We start from the raw sequence: 16,367 nt of genomic DNA, 5'->3' as shown, positions 1-16,367 counted from the left end.
TTAGGAAACACATAAACAGTAATGATTTTCATCCTCTTTCTATCTCCAGCAAGCCTCTAATCTCTAGCATCATCACCCTCTTTTTACTTCTGATTGTAATAGAGTATTCTGTTCTTGTTTTTTTGGGAGGGGGATAAACTGATATTTTCAGGAAAAAGCATTTGGCTTTTCCCATATCTCTGCATTTTTTTACCAGAATATACTGTACTGTAATAATAATACACCCAAGGAATTTTGGGGGGAAAGGACCACATCTCCAGAGACAAAGACACTAAAATTAAGTTCTACCAGGAAGGGAAGTGCCCACAAATTTGTCATTAGCTTTAAATTAAAGCTTCTGTTCCTCTTGAAAAAACACCCAGCCTATTTTCACATTGACATTTAAAAGCAATGAGTTTTTAATTCAGATTTCCCATTTGCACGGCAGTAAATTTTAGCTTTCCCAACCCTTAAACCTATATTCAAGGGCTTGCAATGGTATCACCCAAAAAAGTTGAAAGAAGTTAAAATGGCAGCCATGACCGTGTGGTCAAAATCCCAGACCATTTTACATGCACTGTACACATGTTGCACATAAAAAGGGGCGGGACATTGATCACATGGTCATCTTGCATTTTGGCAAAAGGGTAAATAACGTAACACCACTAGATCAAATGATTAACATAAGAGTGAAGCCATCTTCATGCTTAGAGCTATGAGACCCTTGATGATGCAGTGGTTAGAATGCAGTATTACAGGTTAACTCTGCCCAGAGCCAAGAATTCGATCCTGACCGGCTATAGATTGACTCAGTTTTCCATCCTTCCAATGGTCGGTAAAATGAGGATCCAGTTTATTGGAGGCAATATGCTGACCAATTAGAGAGGGCTATAAAGCACTGTGAAGTGATATGTCAATCTAAGTGCCATTACTATTGCTATATTTGCACAGAGAATACTGCAATAAGCAACAATCTAACCTGGGAGTCAGGTGTTGTTGTTGTTATATGGATGCAATAGCAATAGTAATTGCACTTAGACTTATATACTACTCCCAGTGCTTTACAGCATTCTCCAGGCAGTTTACAATGTCAGCATATTGGCCCCAATAATTTGGATCCTTGTTTTATTGAACTCAGAAGGATGTAAAGTGAGTCAGCCTTAAGCCTGTCAAGATCGAACTTGAAGCTGTGCACAGAGTTTGCTTGCATTACTGCATTCTAGTCACTGCGCCACCAGTGCTTTCTAGAAGTATGTATATATAGGCCCATGGTCTATTATATGCATTTTAGGTCTCTTTCTCAGGCCTTTGTGGAGGCTATGGAAGGCTGGATGTGGAACAATAGGCTTCAGATGAACCCTGGTAAGATGGAATAGCAATGGGATGGTAATTTACCATCTTTGGTTTGGGAGGTTTATATTTCATTTCTAAATATCTCCTCTGTGCAAAAACCAAATCTCCTCTTCCCCTGGATTCTGCCATCCCCAAGTGGGAGAGCGAACAAGCATGGGGCTTTATTGCTTTCATTTCCTTCATTAAATGTAACCTTTTGTTTATTCTGTCTGTCTGCTATCCATTACAATGTAAACTGTTACATACCAATCCCCCGGGAGCCTTCGACCATCACAGGAAAACCCCAACCCGGCAGCCGTTGACAGTTGACAGCTGTCAAAAGGCTGCCGGAAGAAGTAACGCATGCGCACGAGCCAACAGGCAGCCATTGACAGTGACAGCTGTCAAAAGGACTGCCAGGAGCATTTACACATGCGCCAAGACCAATCCAGCTGACAGCCGCCGGAGCTGTCAGAATGCCGGTTCCCAAACAGGTTCTCCAGCCAGCCGGCTGCTCAGCTGGCGGATTCCCCAAGCAGCCAAGTAAACACAGACCCCAGGAGCTGTCAGACTGCTGGAAGGCTATTGGCTGCCGCCCTAGCGGCGGGAAAGCACGGTTCTCTGATTGGCTGTTATGTTTGACAGTTCTCTATAAAAGCCGGTTTTGTGCACCTGTCAGCTATCCGGAGCTGAAGCCAAATAAACGCATGAACCCTGCCTGCCGCCTCCCTCTCATCTTTTGTGGAACAATTCACCTGGCGACGAGGGTGGGATCCCGGTACAACAGAGATGACTCTTGACCTAAGTCACGACTAGAAGGAGTTCTGATCCCTCCAGCCACTAAGTCACTGCTGAAGTCACTTTTGAGGGCAAAGGAACCCTTCTGCAGCTTGGACAGTACCGTGGACCCACACCATGGCAAACCTAGGACACATCAGGGAGTTCGACGTCCGGCATCCCGAGGGATGGGAGTTGCACTGGGGGCAGGTCGAGGGCTACCTCATCATCAACAAGATAATGGAGGACTGCCACAAAGCTGCAGCCATACTGTGCCTCAGCGGTCCTGCCGTCTATGACATCGCTGTAGGACCCCATCGCTACAATTCCATACACTGAGCTGACCGACCACCTCAGCAAACATTTTATGCCCCGACAGTCAGAATTATATTGGCGGCTCCACTTCGCTCGCCGATGCCAGCAACCAGGCGAAGCATCCACAGCCTTCATCGCGGGGGTGCGCCACGCCGCCCGCAGATGCCAATTTCCGGACCTGGAGGACCGTATTAGAGACCAAATCATCGCTGGTCTCTTAAACGAACGGCTCCAGTGGAAATTGGTGGCCAAGCCCACGATGGACCTCACTGAACTCACACTAGAAATCATGGCCTATGAGGATAGCCATCGTGAGGACTCCCCTGTGTTCAGAGGCAGCCCCAACGGGTCAGTCCATCAGGCCTGGGAGCCAGACAGCGAATCCCCGGAGGCCGGCGCCAGAACCGGGAGACCCTCCACAAACTAGAGGAAATTCTGGCAGGTAGGACCAAAATTCCCCTCCCTGCCAAAAAAACCTCCCAGCCCTCAGTGTTATCCATCCTTGCCAAACAGAAAGCCTTGGCCATCCACCACTTACAGCCCAAAATCAAAATCTGGGTCAAAATCCAGGGGGTCCCTTGTGAGATGGAAGTGGACTCTGGGTCCTCCGTCTCCATAATGTCCTGGGACACTCTCTGGAAAATCGGCTCCAAAAGCAAACGCCGCATTTCCCTTCAGCCTTCCCGAATTTTACTCGCTGATTTCCAGGGGGCCGCCATTCAATTAAACGGGCAGGCCAAATTGAGGGTAGAATTTAAAAAGCAGAGCCTTGGTGGAGCAGTGGGCTAATGCCTCCTTAAGTAACACCAGCTGCCTGCAATTAGTGCAGGTTCGCATCCCACCAGGCTCAAGGTTGACTCAGCCTTCCATCCTTCCGAGGTAGGTAAAATGAGGACCCAAATTGTTGGGGGCAATTAAGTTGACTTTGTAATAATGCTGCTTGGGATGTGTGTGAAAGCCCTAATAAGCAGGCATATACATAGAATGAAGGCTACTGCTAAGCTTGTAAGCCACCCTGAGTCTTCGGAGAAGGGCGGGATATAAATGGAATTAAAATAATAAAAAAATAATGCCTCCTTAAGTAACACCAGCTGCCTGCAATTAGTGCAGGTTCGCATCCCACCAGGCTCAAGGTTGACTCAGCCTTCCATCCTTCCGAGGTAGGTAAAATGAGGACCCAGATTGTTGGGGGCAATTAAGCTGACTTTGTAATAATGCCGCTTGGGGTGTGTGTGAAAGCCCTAATAAGCAGGCATATACATAGAATGAAGGCTACTGCTAAGCTTGTAAGCCGCCCTGAGTCTTCGGAGAAGGGCGGGATATAAATGGAATTAAAATAAATAAATAAATAAAATAAATTAAAAAAAGTTCCAAGGGCACCTTTCGGTCCAGATTACAGAAGGACCCAGGGCCAGCCTCATCGGCCTTGATTGGTTCGAGGCTCTGGGCATCCGTCTTGAGGGAAACAACTGCATCCAGTCACAAACTCTAGAAAACATTTGCCACATGTTCGCAGATGTTTTCGATGGGACACTTGGCAGGTATACTGGGCCCCCCATAGACCTCAAACTTAAACCAGAGGTCGGTCCCATCCGTATTAAAGCAAGGAGGGTCCCCTTCACCCTAAAACAAAAAATAGAAGCCGAATTAGATCGCCTAGTGACCCTAGGGGTCCTGGAACCCACAGATGGAGGAACCTGGGAAACACCCATCGTAACCCCAGTCAAGCCAAACAGGGATGTGAGGATCTGCACAGACTATAAGGCCACCCTGAACCGCGCATTAAACTCCCACGCATATCCAGTCCCCGCAGTCAGGGACGTGATGTCCGAAATAGGCTCTGGCTCCATATTCGCCAAACTTGATCTGGCGCATGCGTTCCTCCAACTACCTGTCACCCAAGAAACAGCTGACGCCCAAACTATCGTCACACACCGCAGTGCTTTTAGGGTAAACCGCCTTCAATTTGGAATTTCAGTGGCTCCTGGCATCTTCCAGGAAGTCATGGAGAAAACCCTGAAAGGGATCCCTGGGGTCTGCCCCTACTTCAATGACGTGCTCATCGCAGGGGAATCCGAAAGTACCTTGGCAGCCAGACTGCAAGAAATACTAACCAGATTCCGCAGAGCAGGGTTAAAACTTAAACGTGAAAAATGCTAAATAGGAGTCCCATCCGCGGAATTCCTAGGCTACAAAATTGACTCGCAAGGAATTCACCCCACTAACTCAAAAATCCTTGCCATCAGGGCCGCCCCAACTCCAAAAAACAAAATGGAGCTCCAGGCTTTCCTGGGGTTCTTGAATTTCTATCATGCCTTCCTGCCCATGAAGGCAACCATCGCAGAACCCCTCCACAGGCTACTGGATAAAGGGGCGGCCTGGCAGTGGACGGCAGCCCACAACAACAGTTTTAATTCGCTAAAACAAATGCTGTCCAGCAACGCGACCATTTCCCACTACCAAGAAAATAAACCTCTCTGCATAGCCTGCGACGCATCCCCGTATGGGATCGGAGCAGTTCTGAGCCACTTACATAGTGATGGGACTCAGGCTCCGGTGGCCTATTATTCCAGGACCCTATCCAAAACAGAAAGGAACTATGCCCAGATCGATAAGGAGGCTTTGGCAATCGTGGCCGGCATCAAAAAATTTCACGAGTATCTTTATGGCCGCCCCTTCATAATTTACACGGACCACAAGCCATTGCTGGGGCTATTCACCTGGGACCACCAAACCCCCCCAAATCTTGTCTCCCAGGATGCTGCGATGGACCACGTTCCTCGCAGCGTACTCCTATCAATTAATTTACAAACCAGGATGCCAAATGTGTCACGCTGACGGCCTCAGCAGGCTGCCCCTACCCCTCGTAGACCCAGCCCCAGCCCCAACTGGTAACATCTTAGCCATCCAGGAACTCCTGGAATGCCCGCTGACAGCGAACGACATCGCTGCCGCGACCTCACGAGACAAAACACTTAGCAGGGTATTGGCATGGGTACACACTGGATGGCAATCCACTTGCCCAGGCACAGAATTCCAGCCATACTTCACCAGACAAAATGAACTGACCTCACACCTGGGGTGCATACTCTGGGGTTGCAGGGTAATCGTGCCACCCGTGCACAGACCCAGAGTCCTGCACACATTACACGAAGGGCACCCTGGCATCGTAAAGATGAAAGCCCTAGCCCGTAGTTATGTGTGGTGGCCAGCTATCGACCAAGACATCGAAGCACATGTAGCCAGCTGCTATTTATGCCAGCAGTCCCGACCAGTCCAACCCAGGGCCCCAATTCACAAATGGGAAATCACCAAAAATCCTTGGTCCCGCATCCACATTGATTTCGCCGGCCCCTTCCAGGGGCAGGTTTTCCTCATTGTAGTGGACAGTTATTCCAAGTGGCTGGAGGTTCTCCCGGTTCACAGCACAACAAGAGCTGCCACCATTCAAGCCCTCAGGGGAATCTTTGCAACGCACGGCCTCCCCAATGTTTTAATCTCAGACAACGGCCCTCAATTTACCTCTCGTGAATTTCAGATCTTCACGAGGAACAATTGTATTAGGCATGCAACGTCGGCCCCCTTCCATCCATCGTCCAACACCCTTGCGGAGGTTCTGTTGAGGGCCACCAAAGATCATCACGGGAGATTGGCACTGTCGCCTGGCACAGTTCCTCTTGGCCCACCACGCTACACCCTGCTCCTCCACCGGTAAAAGTCCTGCTGAACTGCGATGGGGCCACCGATTGGTGACAAGGCTGGACAGGCTTCACCCCGACAGACCAGCGGCCGAAATGGCCACTAACGCCCATCCAAAGACATTCTCCCTGGGACAAAATGTCTGGACTAGGGACTATGGGGGAAGGGACAAATGGGTCCAGGGAGTCATCCTGGACCAAACAGGGCCCTTATCCTACATGGTGGACACCGGAAAGGGATTTGTACATCGCAGACATGCAGACCAGCTCCGGCCCAGGTCACCCCCAAACATTCCCCTACGCCCACCTTCCGAGGAGCCCGAACCATTTAGCAACATCACCCCCAGTGAACCACTATCCCCCCAGGACATACAAACTCCACCCGTGCCCCCCCAGGAAATAACTCCAACGGCGCCACACTCACAAGAGGAGGGGCCCCTCCTCCGCCGTTCCAGCAGAACCAGACCCCCCCGCCTACCTCGCAGACTTTGAATGGACTGGAAACACACCAACGCAAAACAGCCCCGTTGAAAATGTTTGTTCCAAAAGTTTAGTTAATGATATTGTTAAAAAACCCATTTCAGTGGGGGGGGGAAGGGGTGTTACATACCAATCCCCCGGGAGCCTTCGACCATCACGGGAAAACCCCAACCCAGCAGCCGTTGACAGTTGACAGCTGTCAAAAGGCTGCCGGAAGAAGTAACGCATGCGCACGAGCCAACAGGCAGCCATTGACAGTGACAGCTGTCAAAAGGACTGCCAGGAGCATTTACGCATGCACCAAGACCAATCCAGCTGACAGCCGCCGGAGCTGTCAGAATGCCGGTTCCCAAACAGGTCCTCCAGCCAGCCGGCCGCTCAGCTGGCGGATTCCCTAAGCAGCCGAGTAAACACAGCCCCCAGGAGCTGTCAGACTGCCGGAAGGCTATTGGCTGCCGCCCTAGTGGCGGGAAAGCATGGTTCTCTGATTGGCTGTTATGTTTGACAGTTCTCTATAAAAGCCGGTTTTGTGCGCCTGTCAGCTGTCCGGAGCTGAAGCCAAATAAACGCATGAACCCTGCCTGCCGCCTCCCTCTCGTCTTTCGTGGAACAATTCATAAACCAAATTGCTTTCTTACTAGGCATTCTCTTTAAACCTAGTGGCAACTAGAAAAGGGGATGGGGGGAAGAATTGGTTGTTTCTCTAAAGGAAGTGTGAGGAGTTCTGGAAATGATCATGCTGCAAACAGATTTTTATCTTTCTTTTCCCACAATGGACTTACCACCTGGAGATTGGCTGATCTGGAACTGACCAAATGAACTGTAGGGGGAGTTTGCTTGGGGGCACTTTAAAATTATTGAGATGTAAGACAATGCCCCAGATCCTGTCTATTATGCCTGCTATCTCCTATTTCTTAGTAAAAGATCCTGCTTGGAAAACCTTGTCTTCACGACTGCTGCTTTCTTAAGAAGTGGGAAGAGGTGGATGCTGACACCCATGGTCTATTCTATGCATTTTAGGTCTCTTTCTCCAGCCTTTGTGGAAGCTATGGATGGCTGGATGTGAAACAATAGGCTTCAGATGAACCCTGATAAGATGGAATAGCAATGGGATGGTGATTTACCATCTTTGGTTTGGGATGGGCTAGCATTGCCCCAACAAACCCAGTGCATAATCTGGGGGTCCTCCTGGAGTCATGATTCCTACATAAGGAGCAGGTGGCAGTCATGCCTTTTCCTGGATTGAGAAGCTCTTCTTTCAATCACTTATGCCCTAGTCATCTCCCAGATGGATTACTGCAATGTGCACTATGTGGGGCTACCCTTGAAAAGAATATGGAAGCTGCAACTGTTACAGAACAGAGCAGAGCAAGCAGTTTGGGGGGGTCTAGAGTGGTGCCTACATTTGAACTCTGTTTTTAAGCTATGCTTTTATTATGGTTTTATTATGCTGTTGCAAATAGTCCTGAGTTACTTACCTGAGAGGCGTGGAGTAAACATTTAAACAAACAAACAAATAAACATTCTTCTCTTCTAGGCTATGGGAGGCAGCTGACTTAACAGTTCTCTAGAGCAGAGGTTCCCAATGTTGGCAACTTTAAGATGTGAGAACTTCAACTCCCAGAATTCCCGAGCCAAGTGGCTGGGGAACTCTGGGAGTTGAAGTCTACATGTCTTAAAGTTGCCAACATTGGGGAGCCCTGCTCGAGAACCTTGGGTTACTGGTTCCTGTCCTCAGGAATATAATTCCTAGCAACTTTCCATTGATTATTTCAGCCTTCCTTTGTGACTCTAAAAAGGGAAGATTCTTGAACCCCACCAAAAGTTTCCAGATGCATTGAGAAGTTCAACCAGATCATAGATGAACTAGGTTCAGTCACCCCAAAACTGGGTTTCTGAAAGGTTTATCTGTGTTGGAAAGGGATAATTTGCTGCAGCCAACTCGCCATGGTCAACTCACCATGGGACAATTCAACAATTCTAATTTAAAATGTTTTGAAAATTATTTTAATTTTTGTCATTCACATTTCATTTCGACCCCCCACCTATTTGCATCTTTTCTTTAATGATTCAATTCCACCATTCCTTCAATATTAGTGTAACTCAGGGGTCTTCAAACTTGGCCCTTTTATGACTTGTGGACTTCAACTCCCAGAATTCCTCAGCTGAGGAATTCTGGGAGTTGAAGTCCACAAGTCATAAAAGGGCCAAGTTTGAAGACCCCTAGTGTAACTCTTGTACTGTGGCAAGTTGTCCCACGGCAACTGGCCGTGGCAATTTGGCTGTGACAAGTTGGCTCTGGTGAGTTGTCCTAGATGATGGGTGTCAAACTTGCCACGTCACATGATGTGTCACAACATAGCATGATTTTGTTCACATTGCCAGAGCTGGGGTGGGGCGGCCTCTGCATGATGCAACCGGCCTATGGGCCAGCAGTTTGACACCCATGTCCTAGACCCTCCCTGTGTCACGGCAGAAATTAAGTTGACGTTTCATTTTTATCTTCAACCAGCTGGTGGGATAATGGGATGCTTAGTCCCTATGACTTGGGAGGCTCATGAATTGGGTCCTAATGATAAAGCCACAGCCGAAAGCAAAGGCCTTTTGTACCTGTTCATAGTATAAACATGTATATCAGGCTAGCTTCAGTTATTCAGGCAGGAGTGGGAAAATATCCTGAAATCTTGATCCAAAATCTTGTCTGTGGCAATCAATAGAAGGCAGCTGAGCCATCAAAAATGTTAAAGACTTTTTTCTTTTATCCTTTACCAAAGGTTTAAAAGCTTTGTGCTGCTTCTCCTTTTCTTTCCGCCAGGCCAGCTCTTAAATCTTTTATCACATTAATGCCAGAAGGGCTCAATACTCCGATGTTTGTAGGCTGCCGTTCCAGCTACTTAAGAAAATTAGCAGACGGCCTGGCTTTCTGATGCATTTTTGTGCTTGAACAGAGCAAATCACCTCCTTTTAGATGGACTGCCCTGATGTGGCTGCTATCTTCTTTCCGCTCTTCCCTTTACTCAGTATGGAATTCTTGTTCTTGTTCTTGTTCTTGTTCTTGTTCTTCTTCTTGTTCTTGTTCTTGTTCTTGTTGTTGTTGTTGTTGTTGTTCTTCTTCTTCTTCTTCTTCTTCTTCTTCTTCTTCTTCTTCTTCTTCTTCTTCTTCTTCTTCTTCTTCTTCTTCTTCTTCTTCTTCTTCTTCTTCTTCTTCTCTTTCTTCTTCTTCTTCTAAAAAGTGCTCTGTATGAATCAAGGAAGTCAGAAAAGAGGAAAGGGCCTGTGGCAGAGGCAAAACAGCGAAGCTACAAACAGATGAAAACAGACAGAAGAACAGGAGAAGAATGGCAGGGAAGAAAAAGGAAGGAGATCAGATGTAGTTCACTAATTTCTCCAGATAGATTGCCACAAAAGGAAGAAGGATTGACAAGTAGAAGGTGGAAAGACCAGATCAAAGCAAAAATAAATCAATGGTGTATATGCACTGACTTTCTTTTGATTAAGTACTACTTAGAACTTTTTTCCCCTGTTTCATTTATTTCTGCCTTTGTCTCTTTAGAACTAAGAGTTAGTCACCATCTTTTGAAAGGTTCAGGAAAGGAGTTTTGGTGAGGCATCCTTGTTATTCTGGAAAGCTGGTCCCACCCGGTATGCAATGCCCAATGAAAACACACACCTAGGTGTAGATTACAAAAGACTTTATTCTGTGCACAAGGGATGTGCAAAGATTACACCTTAAACCAGTGGTTCTCAACCTGTGGCCTGCAGAACCGGGGGGTGGGGGGCTGTGATGTCATCACTGGGGGTCTGTGAAGTTATGCTAAAATTATGCTACATAAATGGTTGTAAATTGAATGCTACCTGCCTTATCATAGCAGGCAAATCCCATTTGTGCCTTCTTTCCAACATGCTTCAGTGAAATCTGATTTATGCTTCACAGCTGTGAAGCTATGTGTTTGTGTTTGCTGGTGTATATGCACTGCATATTGGGGCGGGTGGAGGGGCTTGTCTATGGAGATTCTCAGTCATCCAGGTAATGTTTGTTGCAAAGGTGCTTTTTCAAGAAGCAATTGGACTTTCTTGTTTTTCTCTCAATCTTCAGTCCTTTCGGCAGTCCCAAGAAGGCTCCACACCCATTTGCACCACTCAGGTGACTCTGAGGACACAGGTAAGCCTCCAAGTGGCCTCAATGACTCTCTAAAAGGATACAAATAACCAGATGTCTGCAAGGAGTATAAATCCTCCCATTCCCCACCATCCAGTCAGAGCTGAAGAAGCTTCTTGGATGAGAAGTGAAATGCCTTCAAAGAAAAACAAGAAAGTCCAGTTGTCTCCTGAAAAAAGCACCTTTGGGACATAAATGGAGGGGTGTGATGGCACAGCAATTAAAGACACTGAGCTTGTCAGCCAGAAAGCTGACCATCTGGGTTTAAGACTTGAGCAACATGCGACAGGTTGAGCTACCGTTACATGCCCCAGTTCCTACCCACCTAGCAGTTTGAAAGCATGCAAATGCAAATAGATTAATAGGTACCACTTCGGTGGGAAGGTAATAACCTTCTGTGGGTCTTTAGCATATAGCCATGCTTGGCCACATGATGACAGCTGGACAATGCTGATTCCTTAGCCAAGAATTGGAAATGAGCACTGTGCCCTAGAGTCAGACACAAGTGACCACAAAACCTTTACCTTTTACTGAGCCACTAATTCAGCCTTTGTGATTAATTTATGGTTCAGACAGGGTGGGCTGTTAGCCCAGAAAATGAGCCTAAACAATAAAACATTATTGTGCAAACAGACCCAAGACCCAAGCTCCTATTGTTGCCTCAGCTCCTGCCCACCCAGCAGTTTGAAAGCATGCAAACATGAATAGATAAATAGGTACCACTTTGGTGAGAAAATAACAGCATTCCATGCACCTCAGCATATAATCATGATGGTCACATAACCAAAGCTAAGAAAGAGAGATGAGCATCGTTGTTGGGATTCAGGGTCAGCCTGTGGGTTCGACATTTGGGTCGGACGATTCAGAGGAGGAGGAGGGGGTGTTGGAGAGGTTGCTGAGGGGGTTGGAGAGCTTGCTGATGAGAGCCCTCAGCCAGGCCCCTCCCACCTGGTTACAACGCAGACCCAGCTGTGTGAGCCTGACAGCGTGGATGAAGATGACCCACAGCTGGCCCTGTTCAAAGACACCCGATGCAGGAGGCAGTCAATCAGGAGTAAACAGAGGAAGGCAATGGGGCACCTCGGAAGGAGGCAGAGAGAAGCCATGCCCTGAACTGTTTAAAAGGGGAATGCGTGGGAGGGCTGGTTTGCTGAAGGCAACTGTTTGAATAGTTCCTGTTTCATGGTTCGTGTCTTGTTTTGCTCTATTTGCTTTTGTGTTCATAAATTTGGCAGGCTTAGTTCCAGCCTCTTGCCTTCTTGTAAAGGGGTTGTCCCTGCCTTATCTGCAGGGCCAGTAGTTGGCTGGTACAGAACAATCGTCCCCTAGAGTCAGACACGTCTGGACAGAGGAAACCTTTAACATTTTTATGCACCATTTGACTAACTCCTGTATCCTGAGTACTGATGGATCTTGGTGTAACTCAGCCTCATTGGTCACCTCAGCCATGTAGACTATTCCAGAGCATCTCCAGAATGGTGACTGCCTTCAGAAAATGGAAGAATTCCCCACTTCAGTTAGAAAACTATACAAAATGTAAATGCTGCTATTATGTCTGACAGAGAATCAATATTATCTGAGCAAGATTCTCCTCTTTTTGATATGCAGCCTTTTGCAGTTTCCTCTTTTCTTCTTTTTTTACATTTTCAGGCTAAGTGGAGCAAAAGAGTAAGATAAGAGAATGTAAACTCTTTGTTTTGTTTAGATAAACCTGGGAGTTCAATATGTCCATCCAGTTTTTCTGGCAACAGAAAAAAAAGTAATTTGCCATTTCTGGGATTTTTTTAAAGTTCTCAGCTGAGTATAACTTTATAACTCACAAACAGATGAGGGGATCCTTTGGACAAGTGTAATTTACTTATAATGTATAACCATGTTTATTTATAATGTTTTTCTCTTCCTCTTCAAATCATATTCCTTATATCTCATCTCCCTCACTAGAAATCTTCAGGAAAAAATACCTGGGACTAAAACATATTAATTCCATTTAATTTTATAAACCAATTTTAGTTCATCCTCTGATTTTGCTCACTTCCTACTTACTTTGGGGAGTGCAGAATATTCAGGACTATAGACAGCTCTTAACCAAGAGCTGCATTTTGCAATCTTTCCATATTAAATTAATTCACATTTCTGGAGCACAACTCCTGCCACATTATATAATGTCTGATTGTGGGCCTTACCTTGAAAAGTCTGGCACACTCCTATTTTACTGACTAAGCAAACTTTCCAACTGAATTACAATTGTTTATTTATGCTGATTTTTGCCTTTTTGTCACATGTGACTGGAAGAGAGAAAGAGAGAAAAGAAGGAGAGAGAATGATAGATAGATAGATAGATAGATAGATAGATAGATAGATAGATAGATAGATAGATAGATAATAGGCAGGCAGGCAGACAGACAGACAGACAGACACAGACAGACAGACAGACAGACACAGTCATTCACTTAGTAGTTAAATAAATCAATAGTTTGACATTTCAATATTTTATTCACATTTTAAGTATTTAAACATAGTAATGTATTGGGTTTATTGCAGAGGTGTCAAACTGCCAGCCCGCGGGCTGGTTTCACCATACCAAACCCACGCCCACTCCATTGCCGGCAATGCAAAAAGAGTCACGAAATGTCATGACACATCACATTTAGAGTATACTGTGAAGTCCTTGGTGCTCTCTAAGTTGTTTTTTTGCTTGTAAGCATTTCATTACCTGTCTAGATAACATCATCAGGGAGCAAAGGGACTTCTGGGTGGCAAGGCTTCATCGATGGTGGCCGTTTCGGCTGTCAGCCCCATTGCTTTCCGTTTGAACCGCTAAAACAGTGACGATCAGCTGTTTTGCGGTACGGAAACCCTCTCCTCGGGAGAAGAGGGGAGGGTGAGCGTTCAGGTAGGGGTAGAGCTCTCCTGGACCCCCAGAGTTTAAATTCTGGGGGTTGAAGGTTGAGAGCCCCCCCGGTAGCCTGAATTTGCTCCGGACTCAGGGACTCCTCTGCTCCAAGGCTTTGGAGCAGAGCAGGATGCTGCAACCATCCCTGCAATCAACAATTAACTTTGGATTACTTGGATGCAGGCAGAGCTGTGCAGGAGAATATTGAAACAGCAAGTATTTGAACTTTAACTCTGGTTTACTTTGAAAGAAAATGTTGCAAGTGGTGTGGAAAGTGAAAGTTCACAATGGAAATTAACTGGCTTAGATGGCTTTAGATGGCTTCTAAATCAACCAAAGCTTCTGTTCCTAGAAGTGCTGGTGCTTCACCAGTTCAGCATTCTTCATTACAGACTTTGATGCCTCCTCCTGTGGCACCCGCATTAACATTAAAAGATTTACAAGATGCTTTAAAAATACAATCCCAGCAAATAGCTGAACTTATTGAGGAGAAGAATACTGAAATAAGAGCAGACATTTTAGCTGCATTTCAGGGGCTTGCAGTTTGTATTGAGTGCCTGGATGATCGTGTGGAAGAGCTGAATCAAAATAATTTGAGATTGGATGCTAAAATGTTGGAAGCTGAAAATAAGATGGAAAAGATTGATGATGATGTAGTTATGATACAATATAGAGATATGGAGTTTGCTTTGAGGATTAGAGGATTGAAAGAGGACCCAAAGGAAAATTTGAAAGAGTTATTGGCACAAGCCCTCGAACCGATCTTGAAGCATCAAGCGGAAGATATTATGGGGTATATAGACAAAATATTTCGTGTTAATTCTTGGATTGCCAGACAAAGAAAATTACCTAGAGATGTGGTGGTTTATTTTACAAAGAGATCGATCAGAAATGTGATTATCCAAGCCTTTTATAATAATAGATTTAAAGTTGAATCTCTGAAAGAGATTCCTCCAAGAATTTTAAGGAAAAAAAAGAATTTGCTTTTTGGCAGATGAATTAAAGAAATGGCAGCTTCAGTTTAGATGGGAGATACCAGTTGGCTTGGTGGTGAATTATGCTGGCACAGGTTATCGTCTTAATACAGTTTTGAAGGCATGAGATTTTTATTCTAACATATTGAAGGCAGGTCCTCCGCCATCTTCAGAATTCAAAGGAAGGAAGGAAGAAGGAGAGCGTCAGACTCAAGTGGAGACTAAACAAGTAGATGAAGCAGTTACTTCGCAGATGGTTAAAGAATCTCAGCTAATTGTAGAAGTTGAGCAGCCCCAGATGTTGACAGAAGAGGTTAAAGAACAAAGAATGACAAGGGCTGCAATTAGACAAATGAGACAAGAACAAGAACAACAAAAAATTGCAATCATATCTCAAGAATTTACTTATAGTGAAGCTGTGGGAGGAGCGAGACCGAAGAGGCAGGTCCAGGTGGTTCTGCAAGAGGCGCTCCGAAAGCTTCAGGTCGCAAAAGATGGCGACAAAGTTTCTAACCTGGAATGTTAATGGATTAAATTCCCCACACAAGAGAAAGAAAGTTTTTCAGTATTTGAAACAATTTAAAAATGATGTTATTTGTTTACAAGAAACACATATTCGTGCGGTTAATCAAAAATATCTGATAAACTCTAGATTGGGTATACAGTTTAGTGTGTCTGCTCCAGATAAGAAAAATGGAGTAGTCATTTATGTGAAGAAGAATTTAACAGCTAATTTAATTGAAACAGATAAACAAGGAAGATATATTATAATTGAACTTTTAATAGAAGGCAAGAAAATACCTTTGGTTGGATTATATGCTCCTAATCAACAGCAAAGAGAATTCTAAAACTTTTACATAGTAAGATAATTCAGTGGGATTATAAATCGTGTATTTTGATGGGAGATTGGAATGGTGTCCTGGACACACAGAAAGACAAAAAAGGTCTTTTCAAAAGCATACCAAATCATGCTAGATTGCCTAAATCTTTTTTTGAGATGAAAGATGACTTGGAATTGAGAGATGTTTGGAGAGAAAGAAATTTGGATGAAAAAGATTTTACCCTTTTTTCTGATAGACATCAATCCTTTTCCAGGATTGACTTTGTATTAATTACTAATGATTTTTTTCTAGGATCAAGAAGATTAAGATATGTCCAAGAACTTTATCAGATCATAGTCCAGTATGGTTGGAATTGGAAGAAGAGAGTGGAGAGAGGAGGTCTTGGAGATTGAATGAAAATCTGTTTAGATATCAAGAAAATGTGGATGAATGTAAAAAACAGATGAAAGAATTTTTTAATACAAATATGTATAAGGGTACTTCTATTGAAATGGTTTGGGATGCAAGTAAAGCTTATATGAGAGGAGTGTTAATATATTTGAATAATAAATATAGGTGTAAATTGGAATATAAGCAAAAAGAGTTAGAGGAGGAAATTAAGAGGAAAGAGAAGGCTCTAATTTTGAATCCATCTGATAAGAGGATCAAAGAAGCAATTACTTTGTTAAGAGGTCAGTTTAATATGTTGATGGCAGATCAAGTGGCAACCAACCTACGGTATGTTAAACATAATACTTTTTGTAATGCTAATAAGCTGGGTAGGTGGTTAGCTTATTTGTTAAGGAAGAAACAAAGGTCATGTAACATAGATAGAATAGTATATAAGGGAAAAGATGTGTTTCAGCAAAATCTTATTAAAAAGGCTTTTGTTGAATTCTATTCTAAGTTATATGTTAGGGATAAGATTCAAGGTATAGA

The sequence above is a fragment of the Vipera ursinii genome (assembly GCF_947247035.1).
Source record: "Vipera ursinii genome assembly, chromosome: 13".
NCBI classification, from domain to species: Eukaryota; Metazoa; Chordata; class Lepidosauria; order Squamata; family Viperidae; genus Vipera; species Vipera ursinii.
Note: the sequence above shows the minus strand (reverse complement) of the source record.